Consider the following 23,872-nt stretch of genomic DNA (forward strand, 5'->3'; position numbering starts at 1 on the left):
ACTCACTGATAATAGGATACTAGCCCAAGAATGCTCTGAATACCCCAGAAACAACTCATAGGACATATGAGGCTCAAAATAAACAAAGGCCAAAAAGTGAAAGCCTCAGTCCTTCTGAGGAAAAAAAGAATAAGTATATAGTACCCTCTCAGAGGGTGGTATGCCTGTACCTTAAATCATTAATAATCCAAGTACTAAGAATATAGCCATGTGGCAATGTTTAGTAATCAAAAATCATTGTTTAATCTATATACACTAAGAAAACTCTGACTGTTTCCATGTTACATACTGTTCTACATGCACTTTATGCTTATGGTAACTAGTAGAATTCAATGCATACTATTAAACTTCTGAAATAATTAAGTACTGACAAAATATATTCATAGAGTGTGATGCCAAAATGTCTTTAAAAATCTGTACATCTCTCTCTCTTTTTTAAAATAAAGTTTTAAGAGGAAAAAATGTCTTGAGCCAGAGTGGTATACATTCTCTATACTCATAATCTCAGCTGTCAATTTATAGTTACTTATTTTAACAATTAGGATTCACAGATAAGGAACTTTAATAAGAATATTTTTTGTGGTACACACATTGTCTTCCCACTGATTTGTTTGCTCTACTGTGGCGGAATAACATGCCAATGATTTATGTCTCAACTTGTTGACCATGATATGGCTCATCCTGGGAGGTCATGGAAACTTAAAATGTATTTGACTTTATTTAAAAATAGTTTTATTGAAAGTGGCCTCAGTTTGTTTGTTTTTTTCTCAGATTGCTAATTTAATGACCTACTAAGAAAGTAATTAAGGGGAAATAGTGCTTTAAAATAGCCATAAATAATATAAAATATCTTGGTGTAACTCTAACCAAGAAAGTAAAAGACCTATAGTACAAGAATTTCAAGCCTCTGAAGAATATATGAGAAGATTGCATCACTTCCCATGCTCATGAATACATAAAATTAACATGGTTAAAATGGCCATGTGACCAAACAAAATGTATAGATTCAATTAAATTCCCATCAAAATACTATGTTTGACAAGACTTTAAAGAAAAACTTTAAAATCTTTTGTAAAATACGATGGAACAGATAAAACAATTCTGTACAATAAAAGAACTTCTGGAAGAATCACCATTCCAGATCTCAACCTGTACTACAGAAACATAATAATAAAAGCCATATAATATTGGCATAAAACAGGCAGATCAATGGAATCGGACCCAGAAGTAAATTCACACACCTACAGATACTGGAAGTTTGACAAAAGAAAAAAAAAAAAAAAAAAAACCCAAACCAGACAATGAAAAAAAAATTAGTATCTTCAATCAATGACACTAGTATAACTGTATGTCTGCATATTAAAAATGAAAATAGATTGACATGTATTGCCCTACACAGAACACAAGTCCAAGTAGGTCAAACACATCAACATAAAACTCAGTATACTCAACGATGTTAAGGTCACATAATTTTTGACAAATAAGTTTTAACCATCCTGAAAAAGAGCATTTTCAACAAATGGTGCTGGTTTAAGTAGAGGTCAGCATGTAAAAAAGTGAAAATATACCCATTCTTATCTTCTTGTACAAAGCTCACATCCAAGTGGCTATAGAACCTCCACTTATACCAGATACACTGAATTTAATAGAAGAGAAAGGTAAGTGCCTTAAAGAAAAAAAATTCTGAACAGAATGCCAGTGACTTATGTGCTAAGATCATGAATCAACAAATGGGACCTCATGCAATTTCAAAGCTTCCATAAGGCAAAGAAAACTGTCAATATGACAGGACAGAAACCAACAGATTGGGAAAAGATCTTTACCACTCATACATTCTGTTGAGTGCTAATATCCAACATATACAAAGAAATCAAGAAGTTAGACTCCAGAAAATAAAATAATCATATTTAAAAATGGGGTGAAGAGCTAAACAAAGAATTCTCAACTGAAGAATATTTAATGGCTTAGAAGCCTCTGAAGAAATGTTAAACATCCTTAGTCATCAAGTTATTCAAATCAAAACAACTGGAAGACACTACCTCACACCAGTAAGAATGGATAAGCTTAAAAACTGAGGTAACACCACATGCTGGCGAGGATGTTGAGAATGAGGAACACTCCTTCATTGTTGGTGGGATTACAAGCTGGTAAAACCACTCTGGAAGTCAGTCTGGGTGTTTCTCAGAAAATTTTACATAGTACTACCTGAGAAACCAGTTTTATCACTTCTGGAAATATACCCAAATGATGTTCCAACATAAAAAGGATGCCTGCTCCACTATTCTCATAGCTGAAAGGTTTTGAAACCCCATAGGAAGAAAAAATATTAAATAACCAAACCTCCCAGAGATATCAGGGACTAAAACATGAAACATTGAGTACATTTGGAGGGACTCATGACTCCAACTCTATATGTAGCATAAGATGGTGTTGTCTGGTATTTAAAGGAGAAGGTTTTGGTCCTCTAAATTCTTTTTTACCCAGTGTAAGGAAATGGCAGGATGGTGAGGAGGGAGTGGGTGGATCAAAGTATGTATCTTCATGGAAGCAAGTGGAGAGAGAGGTTTATGGGAAAAAAAGGGACATGGATAAATTTGAAAGGTAAATAAATAAAATAGTCAGTAACATTTTAAAAAGGGAAGATAGTGTTGAACTAAGAGTTCTTAAGTGAAAAATATTGAATGGCCAGCAAACACCTAAAGAAATGTTTAACATCTTTTGCTATCATGGATATGCAACTCAAAACAACCCTAAGATTCTTCCTTATGCCAGTCAGAATGGTTGTCACAAACTGAGTTGACAGCAGATGCCAGCAAGGATGTGGAGAAAGGAAAACTCCTTCATTGTTGGTGAGATTTCAAGCTGGTTCAACCATTTTAGAAGTCAGTTTGGGTATTCCTCAAAAAATTGTACATAGTACTACCTGAGGTCCCAGCTATGCCACTCCTGGGCATATACCCAAGAGATGCTCCAAAGTATAACATGAACACATGCTCCACTATGATCACAGAAGTCTTATTTATAATGGCCAGAAGCTGTAAAGAACCTAGATGTTCTTCTACAGAGGAATGGATACAGAAAATGGAGTACATTTACATAATGGAGTATCACTTAACTATTAGAAACAATGACTACATGAAATCCTTAAATGAATAGGACTATAAAATATTATCTTGAGTGAGGTTACCCAATCACAAAAGAACACATGATATGCTCTCAATGATTATCGGATACTAACCAAAAAACTCAGAATATCCAAGACACAATCAACAGACCACATAAAGCTCAAGAAGTTAAAAGTCTGAGTGGCTACTTCAGTACTTTTTAGAAGTGGGAACAAAATATTCACAGTATGAAATATAGAGACAATGTGTGGAGCAGATTATGAAAACAGGTCGTCTATCACATGGGGATCCACCCCATACACAATCACCAAACCTAGACAATATTGTTGATGCCAAGAAATGCATGCTCACAGGAGCCTTTTTTAGCTGTCTCATGGAAGTCTCTGCTAAAGCCTGAGAAATATGTAGTCAGATGCTCACAACCAGCCACTGGACTTAGAATGGAGTTCCTAGTGGACGAGTTAGAAAAAGGCCTGAAAGACCTGAAGGGCTTTACAACCACATAGGAAAAAAAACAATATTAACCAATGAGATTCTCCATGTCTCCCAGAGACTAAATCACCAACCAAAGAGTATATATTTTGGAACCTTATGATCCAGCCACATATATAACAGAGGATGGCCTTATCATGCATCAATGAAAAAAGCTGCTCTATGAAGGCTCAATCCCCCAATGTATGGGAATGACAGTGTGGGTAGGTGGAAGGAAGTGCATGGGGGATATCAATCTCTAGAGGAAGGGGGATGGGATAGAGGTATTGTAGAGTGGAAACCAGGAATGTAATTAAATAAAGTATCCAATAAAAATAAATAAAAATATAGAGTTGCAAAAATAGGGTAGAGAGATAAACAGACAATTCTCAACAGGTAAGTCTTGAATGGCAAGAAAGTATTAAAGAAATGTTCAAAGGCCTTATTCATCAGGAAAATATATTAAAATGGCCCCAAGATCCATCTTTTACCCACCAGAGTAGCTAAGATCAAAAACTCAAGGGATAGCACATGCTCATGAGTATTTGAAGCAAGGTGAAGACTCTTTTACTGCTGTTGGGAATGTAAACTTATACAATAATTTTGCAAATCCATCTGACAGTTTCTTAGAAAACTGTAAATAGTTCTACTTCAAGACCCTGTTATGAAAATCCTGGGCAAATACCCAAAAGATACTTTACAATACCACAACGATTCTCCCTCAATTAAGGTCACAGCATCTTTATTCACAATAGCGAGAAACGTAACCTAATCTAGATGTTCCCCAAAGAATAGATAAAGAAATTGTGGTACAATAACACAATGAAATAATGTTTAAATGTTCAAAACAAGAACATCATGAAATTTGCTAGCAAATAAATGGAACTAGAAAATTTCATCCTATGTGAGGTATCACAGACTTAGAAAAACACATATGGTACAAACTCACTTACAAGTGTATATTGACCATAAAATACAGAATAAGAATGCTACAATCCATAGACCCAAAGAAGCTAAGTAGCAAGGAGGGCCTAAGGGAGAAGGCTTGAATTTCTCTCATGAGAAAAAATGGAATAGACATTGGAAACGAATGAATGGAGAAAATGATGAAACAAGCAGCAGAGAGGAGAGAATGGATGGCTGTCTCATTAGGAGAGAGTAGTGATGTGAGATGGCTTCAAGAGAGAATGGAAATTGGTTAGTAAGTGAATCTCAAGGATAAGCTTAAGGCCTTGACTGGGGGAGGTTCTTGTGAGTTCTAACTGGGGCTCCTAACAGTGAGGAATATGGAGCCCAAAGAGACTATCTCCTGTAGCCTGTCAAGACATTCAGTAAAGGGAGAGAGATGCCCACAAATCCTTTGACACAAAATGTATACTCTATATAAGTTACTCAGAAATTAAAGTAAAGCAGAAATAGAAGAAATGGTCATAGAATGACTGGTTCACCTTGAGGCACACCCCATGTGCAAGCTCCAATCCTTGACACTATTAATGATTTTAACCCTAAGCTTGAAGACAGAAAGATAACATAACTGTCATCTGAGTAACTTTATCTAGTAGCTAATGGAAACAGCTTCAGAGACCCACATTCAAACAATAAATAATCACGGGGAGTATTATGGAAGAGTCTTGGAGGTGGGTGAATTGATGAAGTCTGGGGAGTCAAGAACACCACAATAAGACCTAATAAAGTAAACAAACTCACAGAGATTGAACTACTTACCAAAAATCATACATGGGTTTGACCTAAGATCCCTACACTTATTTAGCATATGTACAGCTTGTTCTTCATATGGGTCCCCTAGCAATTGCAACAGGGAATGTCTTTAACTCTGTTGTTGATCTTTGGATTCATTTCCCACAGCTGGGCTGCCTTGTCGGGCCTCAGTTGGAGAGAATATACTTAGTCTTGATGTACCTTGATGTGCCAGAGTTGTTTGGTTCCCATGAGGGAACTACTATTATCTGAGGTATAGATAGTGGAATGGAGGAAGGTGTGTGAAGGATGGTGGTAATGGGAGACAAGAAAAGATAAAGAGCCACAATCTGGTTATCAACTACCTACCTACCTACCTAACTAACTAACTAACTAACTAACTAACTAACTAACTAACTAAATAAATAAATAAATAAATAAATACTACTGACTTAAACCAATTTGGTGAGTGGGAGGTAGATTTGGCTTACACTTGCCAATCACATTGTATCATGGAAGAAAGTCAGTGAAAGAACTCAAGCAGGAGAAAAACTAGCAATAATTAAGTAATTTTCTGTCTAGTCCAAAGCTCTAAATTCTATTCACAGTATACCCAAAAAACAACATACTCAGGTACATATTAAGCAACATCCCACTCTTGGTAACAATTTCTACTTACCTTTGACTGCTGTGATAAAATACTAAAAGCAATTTTGGAAGAATATGTATTATTTGTTTAACACTTTTTAATCACAGTCCATCATTGAGGCAAGTTGGACAACTGAAGTAGGGGTAGAGGAAGAAAACATGGATCATGCTAAAAACTGATTACCTCCCCTTACTTGTTCATCTTAATTTCTTGTACACAAGATAACACTTCCCAGGGATTACACCACTCACAGTGAGATAGGCCTCTCTATATCAATCATTTGGAAATAAAAACCCTACAGACATGCCCATGGACCAATCTAACAGAAACAATTACTTGTTTGGTGTTACTTATTTCCAGATTACTCTAGTTTGTCTCAAGATAAAAAAAACCTAGACAACAAAGATGATGAGAAAGAACTCAGACAAATGAGAACCCTCCCTGCTAAAGAATATTTTTGAGTAAGACAACATCTTCAACCTGAACCCAGCTCTGGGCCAAAATAAGACATCCTTGGAGAATATGATGATATTTTCTATCACTAGCATAAAAGTCACAAAGTGGTATAAACTTTATGTGTATTTGAGAATGATGAGAGAACAACTGTTATGTTGCTACCAAAAGACATGCTTCAAATCCAAGTCCCAGGCAAGCATGAAAGTGTAAGCTTGCAACCTTGGCATTTACAAAGCTAGATAGGAAATTTAATATAAGATATAAGAAAGCCCTGACATAAGAAGTGAGGTTGAAGTCTGGGTGATATCTACTTGAAAAAGAAAACAAATTGAAAGTCAGTTTCCAATTTGATCTTATTTTGCATTCTAAAATTATTTTTTCCAGAAATTTCTACTGAGAGCTGTGTCTTTCCTTTTATGTATGATGATAGAATCCACTACAGTTGCATATCCATCCGCAGTGACTATGATTGGTGCTCTCTTGATTTTCAATTCCAAGGAAGGTGGCGATACTGCACAGCACAAGGTAATAGTCCTATGAGGGCATGTATCAGATGCCAGGTCCCAAGAAGAGAGTGGATTAGGGTTTTAGAAATTATAGTATTCCTGTTTTTCCTTTTCTTCACAATTTGCATACCTTAAACACAATTTGGCAGAAACAGAATAAATGACTGTTTTCTCAGCAGGGATTAATCTGAGGACAGTGTTCATAGCTCACCCTTTACCCATATTTCTCTGCAGATCCCCCAAAGTGCATCTTCCCTTTCCAATTCAGACACAAGTCCGTTACGGAATGCACCAAGGATGGCTATATTTTGAATCGAAGTTGGTGTTCATTGACTGATGATTACAACAGAGATAGAAAATGGAAGCAATGTTCTCCTTATAAGTAAGACAATGGGAAGAGGTAGATCAATGCCTCACTGAGCTATTAAAGAGGAACAAAACATTAGACTGATGTATAAGGAGCCCGTTATCTAGATCTCTGGGATATGACTCAGTTAGAGGGCAGAAGAAACTTCCTGTGAAGTATCTCCTGCTGAGTACAACAGACTTTTCAAGCTATGTAGAACTGATTAAAAATATTATCTCTGATTTTGTAGCACAAAATGAACCAAAAGCAGAAAAGGTGTACTGCGTCATTGGCAAGTGTGACATGCTGGTGTCCTTACACATTCTATCTAAGGATTATTATTACATGTGGTCTTTTTGTCATTGCTGTGACAAAATAATCAAGGAAAGCACTCTGGCAAGGGGAGAAGGGATTAGATTGGTTCACATTTGGATGTGGTGATACAGGATACATTCAATCATAGTGAGGGAGGTGTGAGAGTAAGATTATGGGACAGCTGATCATATTAGGGCTGAAATTAAATAACAAAAAGACATATGCTGATACTCTGTTGACTTCCAACCTTCTACTTTATGTTGTCTGAGCCCTCAGTACAAGAGCTCTTGTTGCCCATATCCAGGTGAGTTTTCTCTACTCAGTGAAATCTTTCCTGACGTCCATGATAGTGTATCTCCTAGGTGATTCTAAATCAAGTCACATAATGAAGAATATTAAATAGATATTTCATTAAGTATACATTGATTTTCAGTTTTAAAATTTATTTTAATTTTAAAAATGTATTTGAGGTACTCAGTGAAGTATTGAATCAGCGCATAACAAGAGAGATTAAACATTATCATTGTGTATGTCCCCCCTGGAACTCCCTTCTACTTGCAGCATCACAGCTAACAATTAAATGTGTGACATCTTTTCATCCCCACACCTCTGCAAAGATACACAAATTTAAAGTCTTTAAAATATAACTGAGTCTGCTTTCCCCTTTGCTACTATGGCTCGATTCACTAAAAGAGATTGTACGGCTTTGCCCTGTGAATGTATCAATCTGTACCTCTTTCTTGGATGCATGCATATTAAATCTAATTAGTTGGAGATTATCCACTATTCATATATAAATCTTTTCGATTAAAACCATTTCCTTGAACATTGACAGTGATCAATGACTTAAATTTCTTTCAAACCATTGACAGTATGACATATGTTGTTATAAAAATACAGTGTATATTCAGTTCTCATGATCAAAAATATGTACACTTTTCTAAGGCCACATCTCCTGGACCATGGACTTGTGGTATTTTAATCTCTCATTAGACAGCAAATACTATTTACTAAAGAAATGACACATATCTTGGTGATCTTGAGAGAGTAGGAGAACATGAAACATTCACTCTAATATGTTTTTTTTTTCACATTAGTTTTTAGGTATCCTTGTGTGATATTGAAGACAGAAGTTACAGATCCATTAGATGTTACACCAAATGTAATTAATCCTTTATCTTTATAAAACATTCTGTTAGTTAATGCCTGGTCTCTTTTCTACATAAATGTACAAACTTAAAAGCATTTTGCATGGAACTATATGAATATATTTTTATAAGTAATGTTTTTTTAAGGTTTGATAGTATGCATTGAAAACTTACTAGTTACAATGAGCACAAAGTACATATAAAACAAAACATAACATGGAACTCTGTCTGGTTTCAAGGTATTGATACTGATAACTAAGAACTTGCCCTTGCGGACAAGGACAAGAGAAACAGAGGTGGAAAAGTGTATAGAAAAATGATGGAGGGAAAAAGGTTAACAATGAGAGGGATATTTGGAAAACTAAGCACAAAATCATAAGTAGGTATCTTCAGTACAGCTAGCTTTGTGGGCAACAAGACAATAGAAAATAAAAAGAACAAATGATCATAGAGACCAGGTATCATGACCATGTGGATATGAATAGATTTAAAACCATCAGTGAACAACTGTCTATGCAGAAATCAGGGATCCCCTACAGGCATGTGTTATGCTATGACTATACATAAATGGGGGAAGAATTGACAAAGACACAGATACTGAAATACGTAAGCCTCTAACACATAGGCTTTTTTATATTTGTCTTTAACTAATGCCCATAAAACCCTCCAATGTTGCCATGGATATTAGTCTTTTTTAAACATGTCCATAAAAGTCTTGTTAGAATAGGATCATGTGGGATTTGTGCTTGATTCCACTTAGAAATTGGGGGTCAAATAGTCTAACTCTTTTGTTTAAAGTGCCTCATAAGGATTTAGAAACCTTTTATTTCCTTCAATGATCTTAAGAAGATATATCTGCCTCATTCTCACCCCAAGAGTCCAGAAAATCTCGCAGGTTAAGTGTATTTATAAGACACTGGGTTTACACACAGCCATGGGAAAACCCATCTCCCCATTGGAAAACATTATGTGTGCTACTTACAATTCATTTCACAAGTGTTGAAAACAAGAATCCCAACCCAAGAGGCAAAGGGTGTATCTAGAGCTTAATTTTAGAGCAAAATAGTTACTGTTTTAATTAATTTCTATTGAATATTTTCCATTATGACATAGTCTCAGTCAGAACTACCACTATCCAATTTAAATACATCTTCAGGAAGGAAAGGTTCTTTTTTTAATTGGATACTATCTGTATTTACATTTCAAAGGTTATCCACTTCCCCTGCTCCCATTACCCACCTCCACTTGTCTCCTAGAAGGTGCACCCTCTCAAAATCACCATCTCCAACTCAGTGCCTTGGCATTCCTTTACATTGAAAAGTGTGCCCTCACTTTATCACACACAGTGTGATAAAGGCCTCTTCTCACTTAGATGCCAGAAAATGCTATATTCTGATACATGGAACTAGATCCATGGGTCTCTCCATGGGTGCTCAATAGTTGCTGTTTTAGTCCATGGAAATTGTGGAGGGTTTAGTTGGTTGATAATATTGTTCTTTCAATGAGGGTTCAGCTCCTTCAGTCTTTTATTTAACACCTTCATTGAAATTCCCATCATCATTCAGATGGTTAGTTGCAAACATTCTCAGCTGTATCAGTATGACTCTGACAGAGCACCTGAGGATGCACCTCTATCTAGTTCCCGTCGGTAAGTACTTCTTGAGATCAGCAATAGTGCTTGGGTTTGGTTGATGCATAGGGAATGAATCCCCACATGAGGCAATTTCTGATTAATATTTTCTTCAATCCCTGGTGCTCCCTTTGACTTTGTATTTTCTCCTGTGAAAATTTTGTTCTCCCTTCTAATAAGGACTGATGCATTAACATTTTGTCCTTCCTTATTTTTGAGCTGAATAATTCTCAATTCATCAGTTGTGAATTCTGTTTAGCTCTCTATTCTTCTTTTAATAGAACTATTTGACTCTCTAGAGTCTAACTTCTTGAGTTCTTTGTATATATGGGATATTGCTTCTTTATCAGATGTAGGATGGGTAATGTCCTTTCCCAATCTGTTGGCTGCCATTTTCTCTCCTTGACAGTATCTTTAGCCTTACAGAAACTTTGCAATTTCAAGGTCCCCTTTTTTGACTCTTGATCATAGAGCATAAGCCATTGGTGTTTTGTTCAGGAAATTTTACCTGTGCCCATGAGTTCTAAGCTCTTCCCTAATTTGCCTTCTGATAGTTTCAGTGGACATTGTTTTATGTGGAGGTATTTGATCCACTTGGACTTGAGCTTTGTAGAAGGAAATAAGAATGGGTTGATTAGCATTCTTCTTCATTCTGACTGCCAGTTTAACCAGCAGCATTTGTTTAAGAGGCTTTCCTTATTCAGTGAAATATTTTTAGCTCATTTGTCAAACATTACATGACCATAGGTGTGTGGATTCATTTCTGGGTCTTTATTTTTTTCCATTTACCTAACTGCCTATCTCTGGACAAATTTCATGTGGTGTTTATCAAGACTGATCTGTACTACAGCTTGAGGTTAGGAATGGTGATTTCCCTGGAAGATAATTGTTGAGGACAAATTTTGCTTTTGCGATCCTAGGATTTCTTTTTTTGTTATTCCAAATGAATTTGCAAATTGCTGTTTGTATCTCAATGAAGAACTGCATAGAATTTATCTGGTCCTTGGCTGTTTTTCTGCTTGGGAGGCTTTTGATGACTTCTGGAATGAAAGGTTATTACTGAAATTTCTTAAATAGGGAGTTTGACCACTATCTGGGATTTAGCATGTTCTTGAATTTATTTTATGCCTTTTTCTTCTTTTGTTAAATAACTTCCTCTGAATCATATTTGCTCTTTGTGTCATAAGTTTCTCCAAAGACAATTGGCATATATTTTTGTGAATAATCATAGTTGTGGAAATTATAATAAATGTACAAAAATATGAATGGAGAGTAATATACTAATGTATCTTGTGCTACATGCAAACGTATTTTGTGATCAGAGGCCATAGCACCTCACCCTTGAAGATTGCAATGGACAGCAGAAAGAACCAATTATTCCTTTACGCTTCACCTGATTAGTTATTATTTCCCAAGGCCAATTTTCACAGACTAAGGTAATATTCAGCCAACAGTACATAGTGAGTTAGGGCAAGTTTGAAAAAAAATACACAAAGTCAAAAACCTACAAAATGGAAGAAGTAGACTCACATCTCTGTGATTCTATGTAAATACCATACTTGCAGGCCAGTGAAAATTACCTGATAAATCCAATGTAACTCTCACTTTTGCCTCTGAGTTAAGTTATGAAGAAAACTTCATAGTAAGTATTCTGGTTGCTGTTGTCATTTTGTCTAAATACAAGCAAAATGCTTGTGTGATTTACATAGCACTGTGTTTTGTTTTATTGATGTGGGAAATAAAGATTAAAATAGAAACATAGTCATAAAAATACAGTTTATTATGACTCAGGGTTTGGTGATGAAAACAATCCCTGGCACAGAACATGATATAGAAGCATTTACATACTGCTTCTGCCATTATCAATGCAGCTAACAGTCTATGGGGACATTATCATGCAAACCACTGTAAGAAAAACAATAATGTTAATGAATTTACAGGTGGAGAGGCTACAATTTAAAAGTAAAGGAGTAGTCTATGACTTAAATAAATTTGAGTTAACATTTCATACTCCTTGTTACCTGACTCCACTGTATTCTCACTTACAAAAATACACTAATTTTTCTATAGTGTATTCTGGTTGTGTTGAACTAGAGAGTAAAACAAGATTGGCTTGAGATTCCCCCTTAGTGAGTTCCTAAAAAAGAATGTGGGGAAAACAATGAGCATTTCTTCAGTGTTTATACATAAATACTTTCTGCAAACATCATGTTTCATTGACATCTTGGATGTATATAAAATTGTTAATGCCCATATTATACATGCATGAGAAATAATGTTTTCTCCATTACTTTTTCTTGAGATACATGAGGCCAAGATGGTAATTTTATTGCAGCAAAATTTCTAACAATTGATGAATAAAAAAAATCTGTGGTATATTTATACAATGTCATACCACTGAGTCATTAAAGGTCATAATGCCAGGTCATGAAGAGTAGCATAAATAGATATGAAGGATATTATGTTAATCAAAATAATTCAGTGATATAAATACAAACATTATATCATTTATACCATATGGAATCTAAAAATAATGATCTTGTATATGATAATATACTAGTGCTCCTTACAGACATGGGATGAAGGATGGAAAAGGCATGGAGAAGTTGAATGGTAAATACAATGTTACAGTTTGATAGAAGGAACAAATTTTGTTATTTGTGGCAAAGTGGGTGTCTATAGGTTAAATGATGATTAATGTGGCACTCAAACTAGGTAGATGTGGGAATTTTTGACCACTCTCTTCTGATGGGATGACTGAAACAATCTGAGTGTTTTGAACTGTATCATTTTTCTTGAATATAAATCAGCTTCACAACTGAGTCTATTTCTCTAGATAGAAGGCATATCATCATCATATAATCATCATATATTGATTTGAGATTTGCCTTATAGTAAAAAAGTTTTCTTGGCCTATAACATGAAATTATTTCCTAGAATCTAAAGTTATTTCTACGTCATTTTATTTCTGATTACTTCTACACTAATCCATGTTGTCTTTCCAACAGCATCAATACACTTGTGTTAAACAAAATATTCTTCATAAAAAGGTCTAATTCATTGTCATATTCTGTCTTACTCTGTTCTTCCATGTCTCCCTCTTTCCTTTCTTCCTCTTTCTTGTCTCTCTCTTTCTTTCTCTCTTTCTCCCTCTCCCTCTCCCTCTTTCGCTCCCTCTCCCCTCTCCCTCTCTCTCTCTCTCTCTCTCTCTCTCTCTCTCTCTCTGTTTTGCTCTATTATCTTTAATTTTCTTTGGCTTCTCTTGCTCACTCTATTACTTGCTTTTTTTTTTCTCACGATGCCCTTTCTTATACCCCTCCCTCTTATATTTCTTTCCTTTTTGCTCTGTCTCTCTCCTTCTTTCACTCTCCTTATTCTGTGCTTCCATGAACACCCACACTCACATTTACATGTACACACACAAACACACACACATTATGATATAATAAAATGGAACTTTTAGAAAAAAGTACACAAGACAAAACTATAAATCACTTTTCAAAATTAATATAAGTAAAAGTTTTTACAAAAATATATTTGAAAATTTAATTCATCTGCAAATTAAGAAGGTTATACCCACAAATAAATGTGTCTTGGCCCCCTCATTGATGAAACTTTACTGTACAATAGATAGAGGTCATTACAGAAAGTCACAACTAGTCAAAATAGAAATATGAACTAATCATTAAGTGACCTGGTCCTGTGAACACATCTACAACAAAACTCCCACTGCTAAGACTTGAGGAACATGTGTAAAAGGGAACAGAAAGATTATATAAGTGTCAGAAGACAGGACATATGCTGTGTGATTGAGTTTGTTAGAAACACCAGATAAGTTTCACCCATAAATTGTCAAAAATATGCCTGCCTAAATCAGACCTGAACAAAGACAGCAGAATGGACATACTAACAGAGGAAGGGAAACTCACAGAGGGTCTCACATTTAGACAAAGAACTTTAGGCAAGTAATGACTTGAGAAAGGAAGAATTAGTCTTTCCCAAAGATGAGCCTTCTTGTTGGTTATTTAATAGACAGTTGTTAGCCCTGATCATATACACACAAGCAACAAAATCAGACTCATCAGGTTGTATATATATATATATATATATATATATATATATATATATATATATATTCACATTTTATATATGTATATATTCACAAACACACAATAGTAAAGTAAAAAAAAAAAATCCATCATGTTTAGATAGCTAGATTGGAGGAGTTCAAGAATGGAAAGGAAAAGAGGGAATTCACATAATTATATTCAATTAAGATTAATTAATAATTTTCTAGATGTGATCATTTGTGGCATTTAAAGATTTAGATGTAAAAACTCTCAGCAAGGTTAAACTAGTTCTCTTAGTAATCAGGTTCTAGTATTTCTTTGCCCTTCATAAGGTTCTTGGACAAAAGTTGTGTGTGTTCAGTAGTCAATTCAGTATTTCTCTTAGTGTTTTGTTTCCTCAGGACAATACATTTTAATCTACATTGCAAGATTTTAAAAAATGCTAATGTTTGGCTTAGTGTTAGAAAAACAAATATGGCCAACCATAGAGGGAAACATATGGGAACAGGGTGGTTGTATCCCAAGCAGTTAAAAAAAAAAAAAAAAAAACAAAGGAGAGAGGGGCACAGAAATAAAGACTCCCATTGAAACCTTCTCCTCTGCCCTGGCTCTTTTGTGATCCTGACTCCTTCGTCTTTCGTGGACACTCGATTCCAGAGCTTTATCACAGACTTTGCACTTTTGTAACAGTAAGGCAGGGGTTTATGTCCCTGGCCAGTGGGGCTAAAATCTCAGCACCAGGGTAAGCATTGGCCTGCCAGAGGTCACAGGCCTGGCAGCACCCTGCTGGGATTTGTTCCCATGGCTCCCAGCTTGAACTCAAGTGGGCCAGGCAGAGTGCACCAGAAGCAGCCTTCCCTGAGACCTGCAGTGTAAGGAGCTACCTTCCCCCACAGGTGCAGATCAGGACCATTGCCCCAGACCAATAAGTACAACAGGATGTGTCTCAATTTGGAGCAGTCATTGGTTGGCTGTTCTCTCAGTCTCTGCTCTGTCTTTTTCCCTTCAATGAGGCAGGCTGACTTCATGACAGTCTTCCAATTGACAGTTCAGGGGACTAGACCTGATTCTTCTTTCAAGAACTGCCAAAGGCAAGGCAATGCAAGTCAGTTACTGGAAAAAATCCCATTCCTCAGGAAGTCAGTCAGAAACTGCACTGCCATCAGAAGCTTCCCTGCCACCAGGCCTGAGGCAAGGACAATGATTTACAAATAATTTTGAGACTTCCCCAGCAATGGATCTGAAATGTCCCCAGATAGAGTGCCAAAAGATTAAGATAAAGAACACTGGCGCCTCCCCAGAATTCCCCTAATGTGCTTTGAGTATGTGAGTTCATTAAAGTCACTCTGTCTTGGTAGATAGGTAGAACAGGCATGCTATACTTCTACAGAATAAAATGTTCTTTGTTTTTTCACACTGTTTGAACCTGGGATATTAGTCTTTGGTGAATCATGGGCCTTTACAAGAAGTCATATAGGCAAGACAAATTTCGGATTGAAAGTTTTGTGGGTGAATCGATGTCCCCTTACCGCCTCTAGAAGTCCTGCCTGGTTACAGGAGGTGGCTGTGGAGAACTGGTGTGGCAACAGTCCAAAGACAGCACTTCAGACTTCAGCCTAGTCTTGTAACTAGCACCAGACTTCCTCTTGCCCCTGATATTAGCACTCCCACCAGGCAAGCTGTACAGGCACACACATGACTTGAGATCAGGCCATATGATGCAGACCTATGAACTGCAGTCATTCAACATGGACTGAGAAGGTGGAGTTGAGAGAAGATAATAGGACTGTGCTTGGGGGTGAGGAAAAGGGACAGAAAGAGAAACAGAAAGAGAGACAGAAAGGGAGAGAAAGATTTTCACTGGCATGACATAAGGTTCCTGAATAAACTGCTTTGAGAAGAATGCTGTGTCGTTGCTACTTTTCTGCTGGTTGGAGACAGTAGCAACAAGTGGTGGTTTGCACGGAGACCCAATCAGAATTCATCATGGTCAGGGTGACTAGTCGGTAAGCTCGCAGGTAAGTGGGACAATCAAGGTTCTCTGTTTTAGGTGATAAAGTTCCTGGTACAGAGACAAGTAGCCCCCAGCAATATGGGAAACAACATCACTTCAGACAGTTCACCAAGCTTTGAAGGATTTCCTGAAAGCAAAAATAATCAGGCTAAGAAAAGAGACTATAGAGAATTTTTAAAAGCAGTGGACCATGTAGCACCCTGGTTTCCAGTATCTGGACATCTCACAATGTCTAGTTGAAAAAAATTAGGAAAGTATTTGCAGTTTGTTGAAGAGCAATGGGTACTAGCTAAAGGAGTGCTGCCTGTATGAAAATTGGTGGAAAACTGTACAGGAGATGAGGAATGGTGTAGTGCGGAGCTGGAGAAGAGAAATGAGGCTCTGAATCAGATTAGGGAAGAGCGCTCCCAGAATTCAGAGGCGAGAGAAGTGTCTAATGAGGGAGAAATGTCAAAAGATGATCTGGAGAGCATAGCCAACAGTTTGGAGAAAATGAAAGTATGGATTGTACCATCAGCTCCGGGGCCACCAACTCTGCCTCCTTATGCCCAAGGTGGAGCAGAAGGGCATAGTTTGCATCCTGATAATCAGATCAATATCCTAGGCACTAGAGCTTGGAAATCCCTCTTAAAGAGAGTGGAAGTAAATGGAAATCTTACTAAGATTCTCCAAGGACCCACAGAGGCATTTACAGACTTTGTGGCAAGAATGATGGAAGTGGGGAGCCACATTTTTGGAGATCCCGATACTGCCATGCCTCTACTGAAACATTTGAACAGTGTACTAAGGAGTATAGGCATGCTATCACCCCATAAAAGAGCAAAAGGTTAGAAGCCTGGATGAAGTTGTGCAGGGACCTGGGAGAGCCACTAACTAATTCAGGCCTAACAGCTGCATTTGTGAAGATGTAACAAGGAAGAAATGGTCAAAAGAATTACCCCACTTCAGTGGCACAATTGGCTTTTCTAGGCATTCAACTATGCATGCATTATTTTGGCATCCCACCTAAGGATTTAATAGTTCCCTATAATGTAAAACAGTTGGAAATTTTATTAGTCTCAATAGATGACTGGGAAATTTTGAGGTGTAGTTTTAAGGGTAACTTTGATTATCATTTCCTAAGAATCCTATCCTACAGTTGATTACCACTCATCCAGTAGTTTTCCCTCGCATCACTTCAAAGGATCCTTTGCCAGACACCCTACTTATCTTTACAGATAGTTCCAAGACAGGACAAGGAGCATATGTGGTGGCAGGTTCCTCTCTGGTTACCATATAATGTCACCCTGCATCACCCCAAGTTATTGAATTGCAAATTTTGATTAAGGTATTTGAGTTGTTTCAGGTCCTTTTAACTTGATTTCTGATAGCAAGTATGTTGTTAACATGATGCTCTGCTTGGAAGTAGTGGGTAAAATCAATTCAAAATCTACTATTGGACATCTCATTGTTACCTTGCAAGACTTAATTTTGAAAAGAACGTTGCCCTTTTTTTGTATAGCATATCCGTGCCCATACTAAATTACCTGGTCCCCTAGCAGAGGGAAATGATATTGCAGATAAAACCACCAGGGCTTCCTTGCTTTTTTTTGATACATTACCTATTTCATTGGCTCAAGATTTTCATTCACCATTCCATGTTAATTCCTCACATTTTAGGATCACACGTGATGAGGAATGGGATATTGTAAAAGGGTGTCAAAAGTGTTCCCCTAGGCTACTCCAGATTGGGTTTGTGGTTAACCCATGTAGGTTGTGCCAGCTTCACCTCTGCCAAATGGATGTCTCTCATTTCTATGAATTTGGGAAACTAAAGTATCTCCATGTTTCTGTTGATACAGCCTCTGGGATTACTTTTGCAACTCTACATACAGGGGAAAAGGCACATCATGTAATTTCACATTGCTTTGAAGCATAGAGTGCCTGGAGGCAGCCCAAAGAATTAAAAACAGATAATGGGCCTGCCTAAACTTCTGCATCTTTTGTGTCCTTTTGCAAAATGAAGGGCGTTCGAGTAACTCACAGATTGCCCAATTAACAAAAGTTGGAAATTGCCTCCACAGGTTCTTCCCCTAGGAAGAGACTGGCTATTCCTCTTTTTACATTAAATTTTTTAAATGAAGACACGCATGCCTGGGTCTCTGCTGAGTGTCTTACCAATTCTGATGTTTCTCCCAAAGGCCTGGTTATGCGGAAAGGTGTCTTGGCTGGCAAATAGCAGGGTCCCGATTCGGTGTTGGTTTGGGCAAGAGGGTCTAGGTGTGTTTCCTCAGGAAAATCGACAGTAACTGTTCGTCCCAGAGAGGTTGACTACAGTGATCCAGGATGAGTGGAGCAATGACCCTTTGGATAGGCCTGATGGCGTTAATGCTCCCGGTGGTGAAGACTGAAGATCTGTGATTGGGGCTCCTATCAGTGTTTCCAAGATTGTTATGTATTCAGATGATTATCATTTTCAAGATATAATTGGACATACCAAAGTCCTGCTCAGGCAATTGCCAGTAATTCCTTTAATGTATGGTTGCTGTTGTATTAATGGTAGCTGCACATATTTATCTGCTTTAAGTATGCTATTTGAGAGGGGATTGGGGTAATGCAAACTTTCATTGGAATGTGTCTGTGGGATTTGAAACCTCTGTTTCTCAGTTTGTTCCCTGGCTTGTACATGCACCCACAGCTATGATCTTATTCAGGAATTTTTGGATCACCATCACTGCCTCAAGGCTGAAAATATGGGCTGGACTAGCTGGATTACCCCTTTGCTTGGTCCTCATATGTGTACTGGCATTCTGATGCATGTGCCATATACAATTTCAACAGCACAAAACTCAAGCCTCAATGATACAGGCTTTTGTAGCGGTGGAGACTGGGCGGTCTCCTCATTTGTGGCATAGCATGCTAGAGAAGTAGTCAGTGACAGGTAAGATTCCCTGGACATGTTACCAACCTAAGACAGGGATAGAAACAATACTGTTCATTCCCCAAAGACGGGTAAGGGGCACTGCCACAGGGGGAAACCTAAGGCAGACATTCTCTCAGCCAAAATTATAAAGAAGTGGGGATGTGGAGAGCAGGTGTGGCGACAGTTTAAAGATGGCGCTTAGGACTCCAAACTAGTCTTGTGACTAGCACCTGACTTCCTCCTGTCCCTGATATTAGCCATTCCCACCGTGTGAGCTTCACAGGTGCACACATGATACGAGATCAAGCCAGATGATGCGAACCTATGAACTGCAGCCATGCAACATGGACTGAGAAGGTGGAGTTGAGAGAGGATAAATGGACTGCACTTAGAGAAAGAGAAAAAGAGAAAGAGAAACTGAAAGAGAAACAGAAAGGGACAGAAAGATTTTCACTGGCATGCTGTAAGTTTTCTGAATAATCTGCTTTGAGAAGAACACTGTGTCATCGCTCCTTTTCTGCCAGTTGGAGACAGTAGTGACAGGTGGCTACATCTGTCTCTATATATCTCTGTGGTAGGAATTTCAGCAAGGGTCATTCCCATTGGCTCCCTATATCCTCCCCAGTCCCAGGCTTAAAGGTAGTAGCCACAGATGTCCACAATCAAAGCATAGACTCATTTCCAAACATCAGGCAGAACTCATGTGTCTAGGTGTCTAGTGGAGGAGTGGGTATAAAAATGAAGAAGTCAGAGTAATAGAGCACACTACAAGGATGCATAGAGTCCACCAACCTGAGACCAGGGGGTGCACAGAGCCATTCGTACTAACCAGGGAGCATGCTAGAGCTGGAGCTAGTCCTGTACACATTTGTAGCCAATGTGAAGAAATTGGTTTTTATGTTGGTCCCTATAGCAATCTGATTAGGAGCTATCTTTGTCTCTGCTGCCTGCCATTATATCACCTCCCCCTACCTAGACTGCCTAGTTGTGCATCAGTGGGAGAGGATGTGCCTAGTAATGTGGATTAAGATGTTCCTTTTTTGGTGTGGTACCAAAAATGTCTCCACTTCTCTGAGAAGAAAGTAGGTGGAAGGAGATAGTTGCAAGGGTAAAACTTGGAGAAGAGAAGAGAAGAGAAGAGAAGAGAAGAGAAGAGAAGAGAAGAGAGGGGGCTTTGATCCAGATGTAAAGTGAATTAAAAAAGAATTATTGCAGAAAGAAGTAGCTCATATACAATAAGCATGTAGTAGAAGCTGACTTAGTTCTCTGTTTAACAAAATCCTGTTAGTTTAAAAAGAATAGACTCCACTCTTAGGCGAATAAAGAAAGATTTCATATATTGATGACAGTCAGGCTAGAACCACTGAGAAGTTTTGAAGAAAAAGAGCGACAAAACCCTGAAGAAAAATAAGACAAAGAACTATAAGAAGACAATACAGCTAAATTATTTGCTATACAAGGATGATGAATGGGAGTTCAGATCCTCAGTTCCTACATAACAAAAATGCCAAACAGAAATGATAAATTGCTTGTATTCCAAGTTCTAAACTGGTGGTGAGCACTGAGTCCAGTAATATATATATATATCCTAAAATGGAATTACATCATTAGTGTCATTACTACTCTTCATCAAAAACTTCTCATTTTACAGGAAATGGAGACGTCACATAAAACCATGACTGAACACAATGCAGACATCTGCAGCCAAAGGGATCCCAGTTCAGTGAAAATATATACACCACATCACTATATCTATAGATCAGAAAGTTTTTTGGAAATGGAGCAGAAAGATTGTAAAGTCAAAGAAGCAAAAACTCTAAGACTTTCTCCTAGAAATGGGTGCAGTGCAATCAATGGCAGGATGAATAGACAGGCTAATGAGGAAGTGAAATTTTTCACAGGGACAGCAGCTGTGGACAAAATGTTACAAGCAGACAACTGGTGGCTGCTGGGCAAAGGAGAAAGTAGCTTCTCTCAGAGACTTTGTTGTAAAATAAAAGAGTGACAAAAGAGAAGATCTGTTGTTTACCTCTGGCTTCTCCCACATGACCTTTCACAAAGATATGCACAACCAACCGTCCCCCAAAAACACATGCAAAAATTTTGTGAAACAAGAAGAATTTACCTCACCCTTTACAGCTCATTGGTATCAGGAGGAAACTGAAGCCCTATCCTGAAATTATGCCAGGCATCCACCAAGGCAACAATCACACTAGCAGTATTTTCTGCAGACAAGCCCAGAGCTAGCTCTTTGGGCCTTAAGTCCAGTTGCCGGACATTGATGAGATAGTAATCCCTCTGGGGATTGGACAGAAATCTTATTTTGTTATTCTGGAAAATTCAAGGAGCCCCTCTTTTGCAGGGTTCCTCTGGCTCCACTTAATGTTTGGTTATGGGTATTTGCATTTGCTCCCACCAGTTGCTGGATGAAGCCTCTTTGATGCCAATTGCTTGAGCAACTATATGATGAGTAGCAGAATAGTATTAAGAATTATTTAATTTACTCTCTCATTCTCTCTCTCTCTCTCTCTCTCTCTCTCTCTCTCTCTCTCTCTCCATCTGTATCTCTCTCCTTCTGTCTCTCTCTGTCCATCTCTTTCATTTATTAGTTGTTTACAATTCTACCCTAGGTTATTTGGCCATCCAGTCTCTCTATCCCGGTTGCAGGAAGTGTCAGGAAGAGGCTGTCTCTGGTAGCATGGGCCTGAAATCAGACCAAACATCGGTTGATTATTCTTATAAGTTCTGTACCACCATTGTTTCAGCACATCTTGTAGGCAGGACAGGTTGTAGGTTGTTTTGTAAATGGGTTCTTGCTCCAGACCCAGCACTGGAAGTTGTACATGGTAGATGAGATGATTGGTTCAGGCTCCATTTCACCCATTACTAGGAGTTCTCACTACAGTCACCCTTATACATTCCATTGAGTTTTCACTGCACTAGGTTCCCATAGCATTCACTACATTTTAGTACTACATTAACTACTGTATTTTAACAATTTATAATTTTTAGTTTACATCAATTTTTCAACTATTTGCAAGTACTTTTAGGATTTGTTTATTTATTTGTACAGGTATTTGGTCTGCATGCTGCTATAGCACTATGTGCATATGTAGGCCAGAAGAGGGTATCAGATCCCCCTAAATGGAGCTATAAATAGTTTTCAGCCATTATGTGAGAGCTAGCAACTGGACATAGGTGCTTTTCCAGAACAGCAAATGTTCTCAACCACTGCATTATCTCTCCAGTCCTCAAACTCTTTTCTCTATCTCACTCAGAAATTTCATAAGTTCAACCACCACTGCCCTAATTTCTTGGCATTCCCTGCCAAAATAGCCAATTAAACTCTTCTTATGTAGTAATGAACTGGTATAGCCCCCACCCCTGCACATATGTATCATACATACAGCTTGATATTGATGGAGATTTCCCTAACAACTGGAATGGAAACTGTCCTGGGCTCTGTTGTCTGCCTGTGGGTCCTGTTACTCTAACTGGGCTGCATTGTCTGGCCTCAGTGAGAAATGTGCCCAGTATTGCAATGATTTCATGTCCCAATGTGCATTGGTGAATAAGGGAAGCCTCTTCCTTCTCAGAAGAGTATGGGAGACAGAGGAGCTGTGGCAAAAGGTGGCTAGAGGGAGGCTGTGGTCAGGATATAAATAAATAAATAAATAAATAATAAATAAATAAATAAATAAATAAATAAATAAATAAAAGGGCAAGCTCTACTTACAGCATTAGCAGTATTCCCCATGTCACAATTGCACATGCTTCTACATTTCTCCCATGCCCTAGTTTCAAAATCTCCAATCCATGTATACTTAGTTGTTGACAGCAATGGCCGACCCCACTTCTTGGTACCAGTTATTTGTAAGTAGCTACCTTTTCCATAGCTGCAACAAAATGTTTAACAGAATCAACTCAAGAATAAAAGGATTTATTTTGACTCACAGGTCTCTTTCTCTCTCTCTCTCTCTCTCTCTGTGTGTGTGTGTGTGTGTGTGTTTGTGTACACTCATGAACATGCACATGTGCACAAACATGTCTCTGTGTGTATGCTGTGATGGTTTAAATATTCCTATTCTCTCGCATTTGTTGAGAAATATGGCATTGTTTGGGAAGGCTTAGGAGATGTGGTATTACCAGAGAATATATGTCATTAGAGTGAGTCATTGAGGTTTCTGCAGATTTTCTCCATTCACAATTTGTTCTCTCCTCTTCCTGATTGTGGTTTGAGAGGTGAGTTCTTGACTTTTGTTTCTGCTGCTATGCCTTCCCGCAGCCGTTATGAACTCTAACCCTCAGGCATAATAATTTCAATTAATCCTTTTGCCGTATTAGTTACCTTAGCTCTGGTGTCTCATCACAACAGAAATGTAACCAAATACAAGTGTTTTTCCTACATATACCTTGATGTACCATGTTTGGGTACTTTTAGAAGCTAGATGAAAGTAGAGAATCTCCTGGAACTGGACATTAGAAACAATGTGAGCTGACATTTGAGTGCTGGGGATTGTAGGTAAAACTGCTGAAGGAGCA

The sequence above is a fragment of the Micromys minutus genome (assembly GCF_963924665.1).
Source record: "Micromys minutus genome assembly, chromosome: 32".
In the NCBI taxonomy this organism is placed as follows: domain Eukaryota; kingdom Metazoa; phylum Chordata; class Mammalia; order Rodentia; family Muridae; genus Micromys; species Micromys minutus.